Raw genomic sequence first — 19,396 nt, 5'->3', positions numbered from 1 at the left:
GATGTTATAAAAAAGAAAGAAGGAAATGGGTGTTGCTTTAACCTACTAAGTTTGTGGTAATTCATGATGCAGCAATGAAAAATAAACACAGCCAAAAGCATCTGGATAATGTATTGCTGCATCTTTTGTATCCATAGACAAGAGGAAGGAGTATCTCATAGCTTTGAAACATTAATTTGTAGATTTTCTTTTCAAATAAAGTCTCACTTCAGGTTAAGTTGGAAAACAAAGGGATTTTGGCAACAGTCTCTTTAAAAAAATCAGTTAGACTACCATATTAGTCATAGATTCCTTAGAACATTCCAAAATAAGGTAATTTATTTAACTAATGGCTAGTGTCCTAATTTGTATTAAAATAATGTTTGTTGAATTCTATAAAGTCACAGTTGGATTCTGAAGTATCAATGGGATGAGCTTCCATATCTCAAACAGTCAAATAAACAATTTCTATTAGAAATGAGTTTCTATTAGAAAATTAGATGGGCAAAACAAATCAGTAATGGGGAATGATAGATTTTGTTATTTACTGGCTGTTACGTTACAGAACAAACGGGTGACTTAACTAGCTTCTTAATTTGGAGATTTTAATTATATAAATTTTGGTTAAACAAACTGAAAGTCTGTAGTTTGTGAACATAGAAACAAAGGTTTTTTATAAAAGAAACTTCTAAACTAAGATAAAAACACTATAAAAACATTAGTATTTTAATGGTGAAAGGATGAGCATTATTTTGCTTAGCTTTCATTGGTAAAAGCATATTAAGAACCAAATCTTGTCACAAGTCATTTGCAGCATGAGAATAAATATTCTGATTAAATAAATTAAGGTAATAACCTTAATGAGCAGTGAACTAAAATACCAAAATGCAGTGATGAGTGGAGACATTTTGAGAGCCTGTGAAGTATATGCTTCTATTGCTTCCTGTTCCTAAAACATAAATAAGATCTTTAGTCTACATCTTAAGAATTATTCCTTATAAATATTTTCCAACTTTGCTTGTTTTTTAGTTCTACAATCCACAAATGGTAAAGCTTCTGCTTCTTTTGAAAAACAGTCCAATAGACCCATTATAAAGTTTTATATTTTGCCTTTAATTTTTCACATTTCCCCTGTTCAGTTGCTTGAGAATAGTCTGCTCCACAACCACATTTAGGTGATTAAAAACTCAGTTACGTACTAAGAGTCTAGCCCCTCCAGCAGTGTTTTTCATTCTCTAGGATAAATATGCCTGGCTCACTTGAGGCAAGCAACGTTTCTCATGAATTAAGTAATTAATTAAACTGGATGGTGATGAGTTTGGTCAGATCAATGCCATTACAGTAGGGAATACGCTGAGACCACCTATTCTTTTCAGAAAAGTCACCAAGCAGGTGGCGTGGATATTTTGCTACTGTTCAAATGAGGATTAACATGACAAAAACAGAGATTATTTTTAAAATCTAGGATTTCTTTTCCAAATAGGAGCATATTCTAAGTTCATTGTCATATACATTTAATATTTTATTCTTATCTAGGCACTGCATTTTATATGAACAATATGCTTTCTATTACTTTCTAACTGCATTTTTCATTAATTATGCCCTCCCTCTCTCTCCATCCTTTTATTTAACAGGTAACATCACTGAATCCATCCTTAAGGAATACAGTCTGGGATTCAGAAATGTATTCGAAGGTGTGCTACTGACCTGAAGTATCAGATTTTTATATGAAGCCAAGAGTTTTCATAAAACTTTTTGGTCCAGACTGTTATTCATAGCAGAGGCTGAACAAAGCTGGTGAAAACCTGCATACTTCCTGGGGCTGCGGGAAGAACTGAGCCCACACACAGACACCTGCTGGCTCCTGGCTAGCCACACCTGTACCTGTATCCATTTGCTTGTTAAGCAAAGAGATAGCTCTGTTCTGTGTCCTTAAAGATTTTGTTTCTCAAAGAGCCATTTGTAAGTTTCATAAGCCAGAGTCTGTAGATTAATTATCTACACTTACCTCTTACTCATCTGAATAACAAAGAGGAAAGGAATTAAAAGTAAAAATTGCTGTGGCACAATCCATAGCAATTATGTTAATGCGATTCTCAAGATAATCCCTTTAGAGCTTTTTAAACATTCAAGTTATATATTTTGATTTAATAACTGAAGAAAAGAATGTTTGCAATATACCTGTACCATAAGGAAGAAAAAAGAAAAGAGGAGCTGTTCAGTGACAGGAGAGAGCTACGAAGCAGGGCAGTGTGGTCAGATTCTGTCAGGCAGCACTGGCTCAGTTCTGCATTTTCTGATACCCTCATCTACGCATCCATGGTTCTCTCTCCATGTCTGGCGATGTCCAATAGGATGCTCTGCAATAATGAAGATGTTCTATATCTGCACTGTCCATTATACGATGACCACTAGACACAAATGACTATTTAAATTTAAATCTATTGGGCTTCCCTGGTGGCACAGTGGTTGAAAGTCCGCCTGCCGATACAGGGGACACGGGTTCGTGCCCCGGTCCGGGAGGATCCCACATGCCGTGGAGCGGCTGGGCCCGTGAGCCATGGCTGCTGAGCCTGTGCGTCCGGAGCTTGTGCTCCGCAACAGAAGAGGCCACAACAGTGAGAGGCCCGCGTACCACAAAAAAAAAAAAAAAAAAAAATTAAATCTATTAAAATTTTAAATTTAGTTTATTTCACATGTGGCTAGTGACTACCAATTTCGATGGAGAATGACCCTATGTTTTAGTTATAGCGCTTATCATTTATTGAGCCCTGATCTTGAGCCAGAAAGTTTACCTTTTTTTCACAAATATTTATTGAGGGACTATTTTGTACCAGGTACATACTGTGTCCCAAGACAGAATGATTTATAAGACAGGTAAGGTCTAGGTCCCAGGCTAGTGTGAGAGAGAGAAGAAAAATAAGAAAATAATTATATAATTTACTTTGACGCAGTTATACATTTTATGTAGGGCAAGAGTATGAGTGTGTTGGGAAGGGCTAGAAGCATTTTTAGAAAAGATGGTCAAGCAAGATCTCTCTGAAAGAGTAACCTTTGAACAGTGTAATGGGTTGACATTCAGATGCTGGAGTCCTCACCCTCTGGTACCTTAGAATGTGACCTTATTTGGAATTAGGGTTGTTGCAGATGTAATTAGTTAAGATGAGGTCATACTGGAGGATGGTGGGCCCTAATCCATTATGACTGGTGTCCTTATGAAAAAGAAAAATTTGGACACAGAACGAGGTACAGAGGAAAGACAAAAACACAGGGAGAACACCATCTACCAGATAAAGACAGGCCTGGAAGAGATCTCCCCTCACAGCCCTCAGAAGGAACCAAACCTGCCAACACCTTGATCTCAGACTTCTTGCTTCCAGAATAATGAGACAATAAATTTCTGTTGTTTAAACAATCCCATCTGTGGTATTTTGTTACAGCAGTCCTAGCTAACTAATACAAGTAGACATAGATGGATAAGCTGTGTGAATTGTGCATGTCCTTAAATCCTCAAAGCTATCCTGTGGGTTAGGCATTGGGGTCCTCATTCATCAGATGAGGATATTTACCTTAAAGAGATTAAGTAATTTGACTGAGGAAGTTTTGCTGCTCTGTGGCAGAGTCCAGACAGAATTCTGAGTTGGCCTGACTGCTGTACCCAAACGTCCTCTTGATATTACTCTCTTTGACTGATTTGACTTATCTTTTCCTGACTCCACACATATCTGTTTCAATGTAAACTAAAAAATTAACTTTGTCTGTAAATAATATTACACTATATAATAATGGCTATAATGTAGTGTTTTGCTTAAAATAAAAATTTTAAATTTAGCAGAAATGTCTTATTTGGCTTTTTTGTTTAAAAGAAATTCTATATTTAATTGCCTTAATAATATATAAATCTAGGTCTTTGGAGTATGGATATAGCTATATCTATCCATCTATTACATACATATACATACTATATATATGTACTTACATATACATACAGTACATGTTTAGCCTATTGTATATTTTAGGTAAATTTAAGTAGTATTATGTAAAATGCACAATCTTCTTCTCTTAGTCTTTTCCCACACTACTTTCCCTTGTCTTTCATGTGTAAGAGTTGATACTCTTTTATTACTTGCTTCAGAAGACAACAAATTGTTCAAAGTCTTATTTCCATGAGGACAGATAATTTGCTTATTAATGAACAAGGGTGCACATTCACAGACCCTCACCTTTGTCAAAGAAGCTTTGACATTCTCTTCTGGAGAGTATGAAAAGTTCAATTCTGAAAATATAAGCTCAACACTTGCCCTCCTAAGAGTGGATGGCAGAGAGCTCTTAGGAGAACAGTCCATGATTTGGTTTGCTCAGTTGATGAAAAGAAACCATTTCAGTGGGCAGAAATGTTTATCCAAATGAGAAAGGCTTTTTAGAAATGTTCTAAATATGGCCTGACTTTAATCAAGCAATGCCATCTGTTCCGTGAGTGGCAAGGTCACAACTTTTATAAAAGGAATAGCATCCAATGCCAGAAACGAACATACAGGAATACAACCGCTGCCTATACTAAATATGCCTACCTATAATCTAGGAGGTAGATATATATATATAGGTATAGATTAGATATAGATATAGATATATCAGTTAGTTTCGGTATGACCTTCACAGGAAGTACTTTGTCCTAGTCCTGTTGTAGAACTTTGTTGAGTCATTGATCTTTCCTGAGATTCATTTAGAGTTTCTCTAAGTCATGTTTATGGTGAGGATAAAATGAGATCATGCTTGTGATGGTACTTCGTGAACTGTAAAGTAAAATGCAAGCAAAAGGCATAATTTTTACTATCTGTAAATAATGGCTCTTAGAAATATTAAAAATTATTTTAAAATATCCATACCTTTTGAATACCAAGCACACTGCCAATCAATTTACCTGGCATTACCTCATTTTATCTCATAATGACATGATCAATTATGTCCTATTACTATTGTCACTTTGCAGAGGAGGAAATGAGTGCTTTAATAGTTTAGGTGAGTTGCCTAAAGTTATCCATCTAGTTAATTCTAGAAAGTGGGTTTCAGCCCAGACTGATCACACCCCACAGCCTATTTTCTTAATCACAGTCCCTCTCATCTCACCATATCCCCTTAAAAAAGGAGGTTTTTGTTGTTGTTTGTTTGGCTTTTTTTTTTACTATTGAGATAATTACTTTTGATTTTGGTCAAAACGATTTTAACATACATTGATAATTTTTAGAATTCTAAAGCAAAACTAATAAAGTTTGAGTAATATATATAATACATACAGCTATCTGTAACAGAAAAAAATCAATACTTATGTTCAAAGACCTAAATACTATTTACCATGGAGTATTTTACAATCCTACTCTTCTATACATTTGAAAGACCTATCTTTCATATATAGTAAGTCACCATGGAAATAGCAAAAGTGCCAGTATTAACTATTTAGCTGTCTTTTTCAGAATTCTCCATTAATCTTTGTGTGTAGATATTTACACCAATAAATAGTTGATAGTACTTAACTTAATGTCATTACTCATCTCTATTATATTTCATAATATAAAAGAGAAATGGGGGTGTGGAGAGGGGCAGATGGAAAACATCATATCAATAGAAAGTGAAGTGATTTGAGAAGAGATTAAGGTTTAATCAGTTTTTTCCTTGACAATGATTAAGATATTTGCTATGAGGCAACTGATTATTAAAAAATGAAAAACAAACCCTTAACATACCACACTACATAGAATTTAATAACGGCATTTCTGTAAAAACAATGAATAGTCCCATCAGTGTCAAAACATACACAAGTTGCAAAGCTACAGTGTGTGTGTGTGTGTGTGTGTGCGCGCGCGCGCGCGCGCACGTGCCCACGGGTGTCTTAGTCTCAAAGCCTTCTGACAGAGCAAGGCTATATGCAACACCAAATCCCACTACCATTTTGAAAAATTGATTATAAATGCCATTTAAGAGACAATGAATCAGCCAATATAAGTGTTTGAGGATAACTAACTCCTAGCAGGGGCCTTAGCTGAGTGACAAATATAGAACCAAACAAGAAAACAACAGGGTTTGACGGCCACTTCCTCTCTCCCCCAATCTTTACGGCATTATTTTTCTTTGGCCTTCAAAGATACACATGAACATAGTTATTTTTTAAAGAAATATAAATAGAAAACACAGTTATGAATAGATGGAGTAAACCATAGTGTATTGAGGACACCACATGGTATTTTATGTGAGAGACTGTACAAAAATTTTTTGTGAAAAAAATGGGGAAGATACAGGATGTCTCAAAGCCCCTGGTTTTCATAACTTTTAAGGCATTAGTGAATTTGTTTTATGGCACTTCACATTTGCTGTGCTGAGTTGTGGGAGTTGGGATGGTCACTGAAATTCTTACCAAAGTGTTACTTTTTATAAAGAGCCACATAGGAGGGTTTTTGTTCTGTTTTAGTTTCATTTTGCTTTCGGTTTTGGGGGAAGTGGGACCAGAAAAATTCCTGCTGAATTCTACCACTAGAAATCTCACTTTATAGTAAAATATATTCTCTACAATTTTATGAACATTTTTCAGTAATTTGATTTTTATAATTAATGATTTTTCAAATTATTAATTACAGATCTGTAGCACCATTTTAATGCTATTTTATAGTCTATTGGTAGAACCATTGGTATAACTGGTCCCCTCTTTGGGGTTCTTTCCCTTTTTCCTATTATAAACAATATTGAAGTGAACATATTTTTAACAGATATCTTGGCACATTTATGTGAATACAGATAAATGTATTAAATTCCTATAGAGGAGAGAGAGTCTTGAGTTCTGGAAAGATAGTTGGTATTTTAGAATGATAGTTCTTGGTGGTGACAATTTGGGGATGGATCCATTGGGGGAGAGAGGAGACCAAACACTGAGAAGCCTATAACCTAAACTCAGGCAGTGGCAACAGAAGCGCAAGTGATAAGAGCAGAAAAGACATTTAGAAGGTGGAATTGACAGGTTGTGGAGACTGATCCATATGGGGCAATAGAGAGATTTCAGAAGAGAGAAGAGTCAAGGATGGCCTGAAGGCTTCTAGCTTGAACAACTGGGGAGAAGATAATGAGTTCCAAATTGAACATGCTCTGTTTGAGGTGGCTTCAAGGCATCCTGGTAGAAACAGTCAATGGGCAGAGCACAGGTAGAGCTATAATAGGATCCTATGACAGAGACCTGCTCAGATCTATACATGTAAGACGAAAGCAATAAAATCTAGTTTTATTTTACAATACTCACTCTGCTATCACGTGCCCATCTGCTTGCTCCCATTACCTTCTCCTTTCACCCCTCAAATTTTAAAAATATAATGAGTATGTGGTGGGATAGGGATTACACATCAAAGTTTCTTTTTGTTGTTGTCCAAAGTTACTGAACTTGATGTAACAGATTTTTTTGGTTTTATTTTTAAACATTAACACCTCAGCTTTAAAGAACAGCTTTGATCTCACGATGGAGGATGCTGATTGAGGAAGGAAAACAATCGTAGACTTAAAATCAGAGTGCATCCGGAACCAAAAACATTGTTGGAAGGTAGAATTATATTTTGAAAAATACTTACACTTGCATCAAGACATTTTTACCATAACTTTAAAAGGTGTGTATGTTTTTATTACAAATTTACCGATTGGAGAAAACTGAGGTTCTGAAAAGCTAAATAATTTTTCTGTGTTTCACAGCTGATAAATATCAAAGTTGGGACTTGGACCCTGCCCTTCAGACTCCAACAGCAGAGTTTCCCCCACTATCTTTCAACTGCATTATTTTTTTCTTTACTGCCTCTTTCTCCACTTTCTCTTTCTCCTCCTTCTTCTAATCATGAAACTTTAAGTTGTTCATTCAAAGTTTATCTCATTCTTGCGGCATGGAAACTTTCAAGTCATTTCATGAAAATTGATAAAAGTCTTGCCTTTGTACTGCACAGCTGAACCGATGCACAAGACTTTCAGTCTGTTCTCACTATGAAAACTCAGCCTGCTGCCCCACTGGGACAAACTAAGCCCTGGCTGACTCACAGCCCTGTGGGTATTACTTGGAACCCTTTCCTAGTAACCTGTTCTTCTCTTGTACTCTTCAGTGACCTTCGACTCCATAAATCCTGCCTGAGAAGTATGGGTGCAACTCAAGCTCATACTGCTTTTTGGAATCATTAAATAGTCACTTCTTGTACTAAAAGGAAAGATGTTTTAAGTCTGCCTCTTTCTCAATACTGAAAAATCTCTAAAAATTTATTATAAGGCCATTATCATTCTTTAACTACATGGATGAGGTTTAAAGCCATCCTGTACCTCTCTCTTGCTTTCTCTTCTTCATTCCCAGAGATTTATAGACTCTGATTCCCATATAATGCCACCCAGAAGTCATTTTTATTCAGGGTTTTTTTTTAGACTGAGTCTGATTCAGAACCACTTATTTTATTGGTTCAGTTTTTTTCATCTTGAAGGTGAAAGTGACTTTCTTTGGCTTCCCCATTTATTTTAGAAAGCCATTGTAACTGTGACAGGAGAAAGCTAACCAAGATGACACACACAAATATTCTGATCAAACTCAATTCTTATTTTCAAACTCAATTCTTATTTTGGGTAGAATGCTTGGTGTCACTTTTTAAAATAACAGCTTTATTGAGCCGCGACTGAGATACAATGAGCTGCACATATTTAAAGTGTACAGGTTGACAAGTTTTGCCATATGCATATCCCCATGAAAACATAACCACAAGCAGGGTAATGAACACATCCATCATTCCTAAAAGTTCCTTTAGGTTCCTTCTGAATGCCTCTTCCCTTCACACCCCTGTACTCCCTTTGCAGAAGGCATACCATATTCAGACATCAAACCCTCTCCAACTTCTCTATAAACTCAATTTTATTTTAATAAAAAATATAACAAGATTCCTTTACGATGTGACAAAATTATCCAAGGGGGAAAAAGGAACCTTTAAGAAGATTTGTTAAAAATGAGAAAATAAGATGAACATGCCAATATATAATAAAACTAGGCAAAGTACACAGGCAAAGAATCCCCCCTCCTCCCCAGAAGGCTGAAAAACAAGTTGAAATCAAATGAATAATTAAAGAAATGACAATTAACATAACAGAGGTATCCATTTATATTGATCTTTTTGGCAAAGATCCCAAAGATAAAAAAATGCTAAAGGTTGGAGAGGGTTTTTGAATGGAGACAGTAATATATCGATGGAAAAAAAGGACAGATTTCTGGAGGGTAATTTGGTTAGAACTATTGTGATACTAAATGGACATTATTTTTGATCTAGCAACTTGTCTACAAATTAATACTAAGGAAATAAACAAGTGAACAATCTTGACAAGTTAGGAGCAACATCAATGTTTGTTAGCAAATTGGTTAAATCGAGGTGATGGAGATGGGAACTGGGGAGGTCAGGGCAGGTGGAGTCTGCTGAGCAGAGCGACAGAGGGGCCCCCAGGCAGAGAATTTCGACGTCCCCAGTGGCTCCCCTCCAGTCTTCAGCTGAGCATCCATCAGCTGGGTTGGTGGGCTTTCTAGCAAAGGGCAGGAGGCAGGGATAACAAAGGGGCAAGAGAAAACTTTTAGGGGTAATATCTAGGTTTCTGTATTGATTTTAGTAATTTTCTCACAGACGTATACGTACATCAAAATTTGTCACATTGTATGCTTTAAATACGTGCAGTATATTGTACATGGTTTTATCTCAATGGAGTTTTTAAAATAATTTTTTAAAGAAAAATTAATGTGATTTAAAATGGACTGCTGGGGTAGCATGTTGTTAAAATTAACTCTTCTCATATACACCATGCAACTTAGCATCCATTTACATTTACATCTCTTCATGCTATCCCAACACGTTGTAAGAAAGCAAGTGAGGATGCTACCAAAACATCTCTATAATTTGTATCCAGATGTAGCAAATTCTTTTTTTTAACATATTTATTGGAGTATAATTGCTTTACAATGGTGTGCTAGTTTCTGCTTTATAACAAAGTGAAACAGCTATACATATACATATATCCCCATATCCCCTCCCTCTTGCATCTCCCTCCCACCCTCCCTCTCCCACACCTCTAGGTGGTCACAAAGAACCGAGCTGATCTCCCTGTGCTATGCGGCTGCTTCCCACTAGCTATCTATTTTACATTTGGTAAAATTTTGGTGGTTTTCTTTATTGGATCAAAGTTTTCCTAACATGTGGCTATTTAATCATGACAACACTCTAACAAACCATAATTCACTAATAACACACAAAGCCATAGACCAGAGTTTGCCCACCCTCTTCTCCTCTCTCTTCATCATAATACTAATGATGTCTAGCATCTCTAGAAGATATATCAATGTTATTAGCTCCAAGAGGGAAAGGATTTCATGCCAAGATAGGTATAATCATTCATGAAGCAAAGTCTAGGGAATTTAGAACAAGCTTTTGTTTCACTGAACATTAAGAGCTATTCTTCCAATAGGACATTTATAGGAAAATGGGAAAGCCAGGTGACCATATTCTATGGGGCTGGCCTGAGCTATATCTACATCATGGCTGGATGTTGCATGTTTGTTCCCTGAATCAGCAAATTATCATCAGGACAAAATTATCTATATTGACTGCTCTCAAACAAATTATTTGAGGTATAATATTATCTTGCAGCCAACTGTGGGGATTTGGGATACTGCATTGGTCTAAGTAATGTATTATTGATCTACAATTAAACTGATCTGAAGGTCAAACTTCTAGGATTTCTCTCAGTCTCACATTCTGAATCAATTACTGTCTTTTAGGAATGGCTATATTAGAGGTCCCTGACTCATCTTTAGCCAGAATAACAGGAATAAACCCAGTGTTACAGTATGTGGGCTGCAAATGCAACAAAATTAGTGCCTCTATATTTTGCCTTACAGATTGTTTCTGAATTATGGTCCTACAGTCAGGCTGCCTTGTTCACTTAAAGTTTCTATATTGAGAGAGAATTTAAATAACCCGCTTGTTTACACTCAAACTTAGTCCAGAGGTTCTCATCAGCATTTATTTCAGGTTTTTCAGATGAATTACCCTGCCCATCAATATGTATGCTTATAGAATTTGTATTTCTTATGTACGTGTGTGTGTGTGTGTGTGTGTGTTTTAATCAGACAATGGTGAATTCTCAGCTTCTTGAGGACTATACTAAAAATCCTAAAGGACAGTCCAGATCATAAATAGCATTTTCTACTCTCTGAATTAGGTTTACATCCTATTATCACATAATACCATTTGGTGTTTTAAAATAAACCAAGGGGAACATTTCACATAAAGGTATTACTTCTTTCTATGCAGGTCATAATACTGGGAAACAAATGCACATTTAAAGCTTACTGGAGCCCAGCTATTTTTCCCCTTCAAAAGATTATGCTATTAAATGACTTGAGGTGAATTAAAGTAGTATAAGTTGTGAAATTAAAAACTTCTAGAGGAGAATGCATGAAAAGAACTTCATTGAAATATCTGAGAAATGGTGGCTAAACTCTAGGAAAAATAGAACTACTTTTGTATAACCATAAGGCCAACTTCTTCGTTTCCTTAGGCAATGTGCTGTGGTCTAGGTATTTTCCTGTTCACCAAAGAAGAGAGTTTATCATGAAGGGCAAAGTTTCAGGCCTCTTTCCAAGGCACTGGAAACACTGGGTTGACATATTCAGATGATTTGGGAATTTTGCAAAAGTAAGATATTTTAACTGTAGTCATTAAAAATGTCTACTCACTGATTTTTTCTATGCACTGATGTTTCCCCTTAGGTTGGGTGGCACTGGAGTGACTGTGGACCTTTTTGAGATCTGGCTAATTAAAAGTTGAACTAGAGATGCATTTAGTTCAGGTTTGGTGAGATTATTTGGTTGCTCTTAGTTTCTTCCCTGTATCCTTAGGTTACTGCTAGCTGTCCCACAATTGCATTGTCCTATCATTCTCTACATAGAAAACATAATAGAATCATGGTCATATGAAGAGACAATCAGAGAATACACAGCCAAAAACTATAAAGCACCCCCCAAATCATAATTTTATAGATTTTTTGACGCCTGTGGAATTTGTCAGCTTTATTAAATCTGTAATTTGTCATGATTTCCTTTTTTAGTCTAAATAAGTATTCAGTTGTTACTTAATGTTGTATTTGTCTTAAAGTGGGCTTCCGGAGTTGTATAAAGGCTCAGGTGCCATACAGTCTGGACCCACCCCTTGTCAACCACAGAAGTCACCCTGAGATATGAAGAGGTAACTTCCTTTACACTATGACTAAACAATACAATGAATATGAATCTATTTGTTAAACACCAAATTGTGATATTCAGCATTTTTAGGGACTGATTCTGGTGGTCACCCAGGAATATAATAGGCTTACTCCTATTGCCAAGCTAAAAATAAATTAATTAATTAAGATGAAAAGATTGCCCCCTTTTCTTGATTGCACTGAAATAAAAATATTATATTCCTCATAATACATTCTGAATTTAATTTGCCTTACAAGTGCTGGATATAAATGCATAGTTCTCCCAAAGTATATTTTAAAAATCGTTACACATAAAACCAAAGTTTATGTTCTCAATGTATAGCAATGTATCTTGACAATCCTCTGATTAAATATTCAGAAGCATATATAAGTTAAGATTAACACTGTGATGGGCTTTGTACATTTCTTACCAAAAGTGATAAAACTTGTAAAGGATATATTCCACACGTCTGTTGTACTTGTTCAGCCTCATAGCCCTTCCTACAGATGGCACACAGCCTTCAGGCCGAGATAGAAGTTTTCATCAGGTTCAGCAAATTATATGAATCACGCATGACAAAAGACTGTTACAATAGAGCTGGTGTTATAGATCATTTTTGTGTAATAATTTATAGGTTAATATTGGTAAACTAAGGTTAATATTATAAAAACACTGATCAAACCTTTATCTACAGCTAATAAGAATAGGATTATTATATTTAAAACTATGAATTTAGGGCTTCCCTGGTGGCGCAGTGGTTGAGAGTCTGCCTGCCGATGCAGGGGACACGGGTTCGTGCCCCGGTCCGGGAAGGTCCCACATGCCGCGGAGCGGCTGGGCCCGTGAGCCATGGCCACTAAGCCTGCGCGTCAGGAGCCTGTGCTCCGCAACGGGAGAGGCCACAGCAGTGAGAGGCCGGCGTACCGCAAAAAAAAAAAAAAAAAAAAAAAAAACTCTGAATTTAGATATGCTGAATACACGTATGAGTCATGCTGTTATTTCCTGTCCTTTCCTTGTACATTATTTGTAAATATACATTTATAAATCTTATTTTTGAAGTTGGGGAATCTAAATTTTTTTATAAAAATAAGGAAAACAGTGATTTCAAATACACCTATACCTGTATAAATATACCTGTAAAATATGCAGGTATTGTGACACACTTTAAAGAATTAAAATTTGTCTCAAGATGTATCTTCTACCATATCAATTATTTGTGCTGGCGATAACTGCAAATAAGACTGAAGGAGGTCAGAGGTGAGGGTTCACAGAGAAAAAGTATTTTTAATCCTTTTAATCATGAACATATTTTAAGAAAGCATTCAGAAGAAAAAGGCTGAAGTATAAGATTATACAAATGTGCTCACATTAAGAAACCCAATATACTATAAAGATTTGAATTAAAATTAATTTAGGAAATAATTTGCCTTAAGAGGTTACTGAATGGAACTACTAAACACGTAACTTGTTAATACAATTTTATTTTTATATATCTTTTCAGGAAGAGATATATGTAAATTGAGGTACAACCAAATCAGTGATTTTTAACCTGGAATCAGTACCTTGTAACGGTAACATGTACATGATCCCACTGGCACCTGTACCCCTAAAATTAAAGGCAAATTCTCCGTGTGATTATGAGTATACATATGGTTTCCAAGAGAGTGTTGCTAGATCTCATTGGATACTTAGAAGATTCCAGAACCCCTAAAAGAGTAAAAAACATAAACCTAGTCTATTTTATTTTCCAACTGGAATAGAACATTTTCATGGGGAAGAACAAATAAAAGAAATGAATTTCTAAATGTGATAGTGATGTCCCAGTTCAACCCAGGCATCACAAGATAGGGAGAAAAATAAATTCCAAGATTTTGATAATGTCAAGGAACAAAGTGCTCAGGAGACATATTCACTGAACAATTCCCAAAGTGCTCATGTGTGAGCAATGTGAAAATTCTAAAAATACTGTTCAGTGACATCTCAATAATTCTTCAAAATAACAGATAAAAAACCAGAGTCTTTTTCCAAGTCAGTCTCATACACGACTACATGTTACCCACCCCTACGTTGTCAGAACCATTACATGACAATTTTAAATACTCTTTGAGCCTAGAGATACTTCAGTAACCAAAATAGTATGAATATGAGCTTTCAAATTCATTAAAGGACAAGGAGGATGATTAATTATTCATTTATTTTAAGGTTATAAAAAACTGCCTTCAATTTTAATGACCGGAGCAGTAAGTGACAGCAACATTAGGCCCGACACTGGCAGCAAGCCTGATTGTGAAGTCTGCTATATAAGAGGTGAGGCAACAGCGTGCAATTTCTCAAAAAGTCTGTCACAAGGGACTTCCCTGGTGGTCCAGTGGTTAAGACTCTGCATTCCCAATGCAGGGGGCCCGGGTTCAATCCCTGGTCAGGGAACTAAATCCCGCATGCATGCCACACTAAGAGTCTGCACGCTGCAACTGAAGATCCTGCATGCCGTGACTAAGACCCAGTGCAGCCAAATAAAAAAAAAAGTCTGCCACGAGAGGAATTATTGAAGCAACTTGGACATCTAACCCCAAACAGATTCATTTAACGGAGGAGATGGTGGCTGTTCTCAGTTGAATTTTCAAGGCAAAGAGAGATTGTTAGAATTATTTCGTGTCTCTCAAGTGACATGCGATACCCAACAGGAGGTGGTAGGAAACCAGGCTTCTTCAGCACAAAGAATACTTTTCTCAAAATGAGTCGTGAGCAACAAGGAAAGAGCTCGTCGTTGTAAGTTGGCTTTCCCTCCTGAAAAGACCATTTTAGGCATCAGGAATGTTCTGAGAGGGATTTCTGTGCTGAGCGGGAATTTGGATGCTTGTATGTAGGGAAATCCCTGTCTCTAACTTAAATTCTGTGGTTCTATGATTTATTAAGAATAATTGTTTGCCACTGTAGAGCTTGCCACGGCCTGATAATAGGGCAGCTACCTAAAGATGGCCTTTAGATAGCAATCGGTGAATGCTACATGGGAGGCCAAGGACTAGAGATGTCAGTACAGGATAAGTTGTACACAAAATACAGAATTTTACTGCCAGATGCATTCATGAATTTTAAACCACAGCTCAATTACCTTCTTCTCTAAGAAGATATGAGGAAAAGATTAAAGCTCTTCAAGGCAAAAGCAGTATATAACTCCAAAGCATCCTCATGCTCTGGAAATGCACTTGCATGTGGAAGTGTGGGCAAGGGGAGGACTCAGCAGTGATAAAGAAAAAGACGTCAGCAGGGGCAGAGTGGTGAATGGCCTTCGAAATAAGGATAAGTAATTCAACATTGGCTAGCAAAGCAATTGGGAGCCAGTAGAAGGAACTGAAATGATGAGTAGTGGGAAGTTAGAAGATTAGAAAAGCGAGACAGATTACCTTGGGAGGCAGGATTTTGAAATGATTCAAGAGTGTAACGGCCAGAGAGGAGATTGCAGAATTGAGACAGGAAACCAAAAGACAAGGATGGATAGACCTATTCCTGAATCAGGAGTAATACCTTCATGAAGATGGAGGAGGGCAGTTTGGAAATAACAAAAATGAAGACTTTACTAAAGTTTGGGCATTTTATAGTGTTGATACCAGAAATGGTATATGGGTGCCACTTGCTTGGCATCTGTCAGGAAATGTTTGTTGCATAATTAAAGAAAAACATAGTTCTATTCTTATATAAAATAATCATTTAAAACCACCACTTTGAGAAACAAAGTTGACCATTAGATTAGAAAATGTTGATAGTTTATGCTACAGTTTCTTTTAAAGAGCTGCTTAGACTTTTGCCTACAAGTTGACGAAGAGCATCAATTCATTTTTTTTTTAATTGGAGCATAATTGCTTTACAATGTTGTGTTAGTTTCTGCTGTACAACAAAGTGAATCAGGTCTAAACAAACTACTTGGAATTCGTTTTTTTTTTTTAAACATCTTTATTGGAGTATAATTGCTTTACAATGGTGTGTTAGTTTCTTCTTTATAACAAAGTGAATCAGTTATACATATACAGTTGTCTCCATACCTCTTCCCTTTTGCATCTCCCTCCCTCCCACCCTCCCTATCCCACCCCTCTAGGTGGTCACAAACCACCGAGCTGATCTCCCTGTGCTATGTGGCTGCTTCCCACTAGCTATCTATCTTACGTTTGGTAGTGTATATATGTCCATGCCACTCCCTCACTTTGTCCCAGCTTCCCCTTCCCCTTCCCTGTGTCCTCAAGTCCATTCTCTAGCAGGTCTGTGTCTTTATTCCCATCTTGCCCCTAGGTTCTTCATGACCTTTCTTTTTTTCTTAGATTCCATATATATGCGTTAGCATACAGTATTTGTTTTTCTCTTTCTGACTTACTTCACTCTGTATGACAGACTCTAGGTCCATCCACCTCACTACAAATAACTCAGTTACGTTTCTTTTTATGGCTGAGTAATATTCCATTGTATATATGTGCCACATCTTCTTTATCCATTCATCTGTCGATGGACACTTAGGTTGCTTCCATGTCCTGGCTATTGTAAATAGAGCTGCAATGAACATTGTGGTACATGACTCTTTTTGAATTACGGTTTTCTCAAGGTATATGCCCAGTAGTGGGATTGCTGGGTCATACGGTAATTCTATTTTTAGTTTGAATTTGTTCTTGATGTACAGGAGGTTTTACAAGAAAAATACAGTCAACCTAACACTGCAAACGACATGTAATTTCTAAGAGGGAAAAAATCCAGTACTTTCCCTCCCTCACTTTTTCAAATTAGATTCAGCAACATGATATTTACTCACATGTTTTCAGAACTAAGATTCACGGATTAGAAGAATGGTTCAATTTAAGACACTTTTTCCTTTTGGTAAATCTAACACTTATGGTTGTTGATAAAGCAATCACTCTTTCAGTCATGGAAAAGCCTCAAAAGCTGTTCTAATTCTCCTATTCTTTTTTTTCTTGATTTTTTTTTTGATGTGGACCATTTTTTTAAGTTTTTGTTGAATTTGTTACAATATTGCTTCTGTTTTTTTTTTTTTTTTTTTTTTTTTTTTTAATGTTTTGGGTTTTTTGGCTGTGAGGCATGTGGGATCTTAGCTCCCTGACCAGGGATCGAACCTGCACCCCCTGCTTTGGAAGGCAAATTCTTAACCACTGGACCGCTAGGGAAGTCCCCACTCCTAATCTTTTGCTTGAAACAAATTATGTCTGGAGGGAATTAATTCTAAGAGTTAATGGAATAAGGTGGCTGAAGATGCAGAAATCAGTTCCTTGAGTTATCTTTGTGTGTCTTCAAGGGCTGAATCTGTACTGTGCTGTATAGCCAGCAATTACAACTCTCCTGAATTGACTGAGGAGTGATCTTTAACAACAACAAAAAAAAATTCATGAAAATCTTAAAAGACTTCACAGCTTTTAGCCAATATCCATTCTTAAGGGCCATTTAGGTGACACTTCTAAGTGCCTTGAAAGCAAATAGCATTGAAAACAACTTTAAAGACCTAAGAAGTTTTCCAGTTAGTAGTTTCTATGCTATGTTTAATGGTAAGGTTGTCTTATTGTAACGCCTTGCTAAAAAAACCAGCACTTAATAAACAATATCATTCTGTTGCCAATTCAATATACTGATTTTGCATATCCATTTACCAGCTTCTCCACCATTTGCTATTTTGTGGTGCTTCAAAACAATGCAATAGGTAAATAAATCCAAAAAATAAACGTGGATAGTTCAAACAACAATGCAGCCCAAATACATATGCTGTAGGTTTTATTAAACGCTATTTTTATACATTGGTTAGTAAATTTTTATTTTATAAAAAATTGTGGTTAAAATGAGAACAAAGCTTTTCAAATCAATGTACTGTTTCATTTGTTATCAACTTCTAATCCAGATAAGAAAAATCTTTGATGTTACATTTAGTGGATGCTCAATAAATATGCTTTCTTTTTTTCTTCAGTACAAAGGAAAAAAATAGTTTTATCTGGACCTTCCTCCTGACATTCCTTCTGGCTATCAGGGTGCTAGCATCACATAGATAGGAACTGTCACAAGGGGTACTTGGGTCATCAGATATATGGAGGTAAGTTTTCCATGGAAAACACTTATGATTGTTGACTTCAATATAACTAATCCATGTCTTGACATTAAAAGATTAGTTGGACTCATAAAAATGATTATTTCTTTTCCTTCCACATGATAACTCACAGCCTAGTCCTTTCGTTTCGGAAAAACACTGGGTTGGGGGAGAGAAAGAAGGAAACAAAGGAATGAAAGAAGCAAGGAGTCTATCCACAAGGCATTTCCCAATGCCTGCTGCTTCTAAAATAACTCACAATTCCTAGTGGATGCTGTCATGATAACCCCTTCAGGAATGAATGACTCACTTCCCTAGGTTTAGGAAGTGTTCTCAGTTGTCAGCCCTCTTTGTGAAGTGTCAGCCAACGAGGGCCACCTTGTCCAAGCATCTAATATCAAGTAAACAAGAGGGTATAAAGGCCCAGCTCAGGAGCTGTTTAGGACAACTCTGAAGGCCCATCCCAGCTTCCATACTCTCTGCTGGGTCTGCTGAGGCCTTTTTTGAGACTGCATTGCAGAACAACTTTTCCTTCTCTCTCTTCTCCAGATCTGCTCTCTTCCCTCGCCTTCCATAGGTGGTGGTCCCAAAATTCTCTTTCTCAGAATCTGCTTCTCTGTTTCACAGAGTCTGTGAACCAATCGTTTTAGAACATCGCGGGTATATAGTTAAATTAGATTCAGCAACATGATATTTACTCACATGTTTTCAGAACTAAGATTCACGGATTAGAAGAATGGTTCAATTTAAGACACTTTTTCCTTTTGGTAAATCTAACACTTATGGTTGTTGATAAAGCAATCACTCATTCTTTATAAGAGTTGGCTATTAACTTTGAAAACTACTGAAAAAAATGAACCCTAGAAGCCTTTCCAATTCTCCATATTTTCCATTCTGCCCATCTCCACCGACAGGCCACATAAGCACTGACACATCCCAGCCTGGATTCTTTGTTTGCACAAAATGTTTGTGTTGTAAGCTCGGGGTATAAGCTTACAACAGTGATAAGTACACTGAGTACACTAAGAGAACTCCCTCCTGCGTGAAACTCTTACAGCTAATACTGGTTATCT

The sequence above is a fragment of the Mesoplodon mirus genome, assembly GCF_964341445.2.
Source record: "Mesoplodon mirus genome assembly, chromosome: 5".
Taxonomy (NCBI): Eukaryota; Metazoa; Chordata; class Mammalia; order Artiodactyla; family Ziphiidae; genus Mesoplodon; species Mesoplodon mirus.
Note: the sequence above shows the minus strand (reverse complement) of the source record.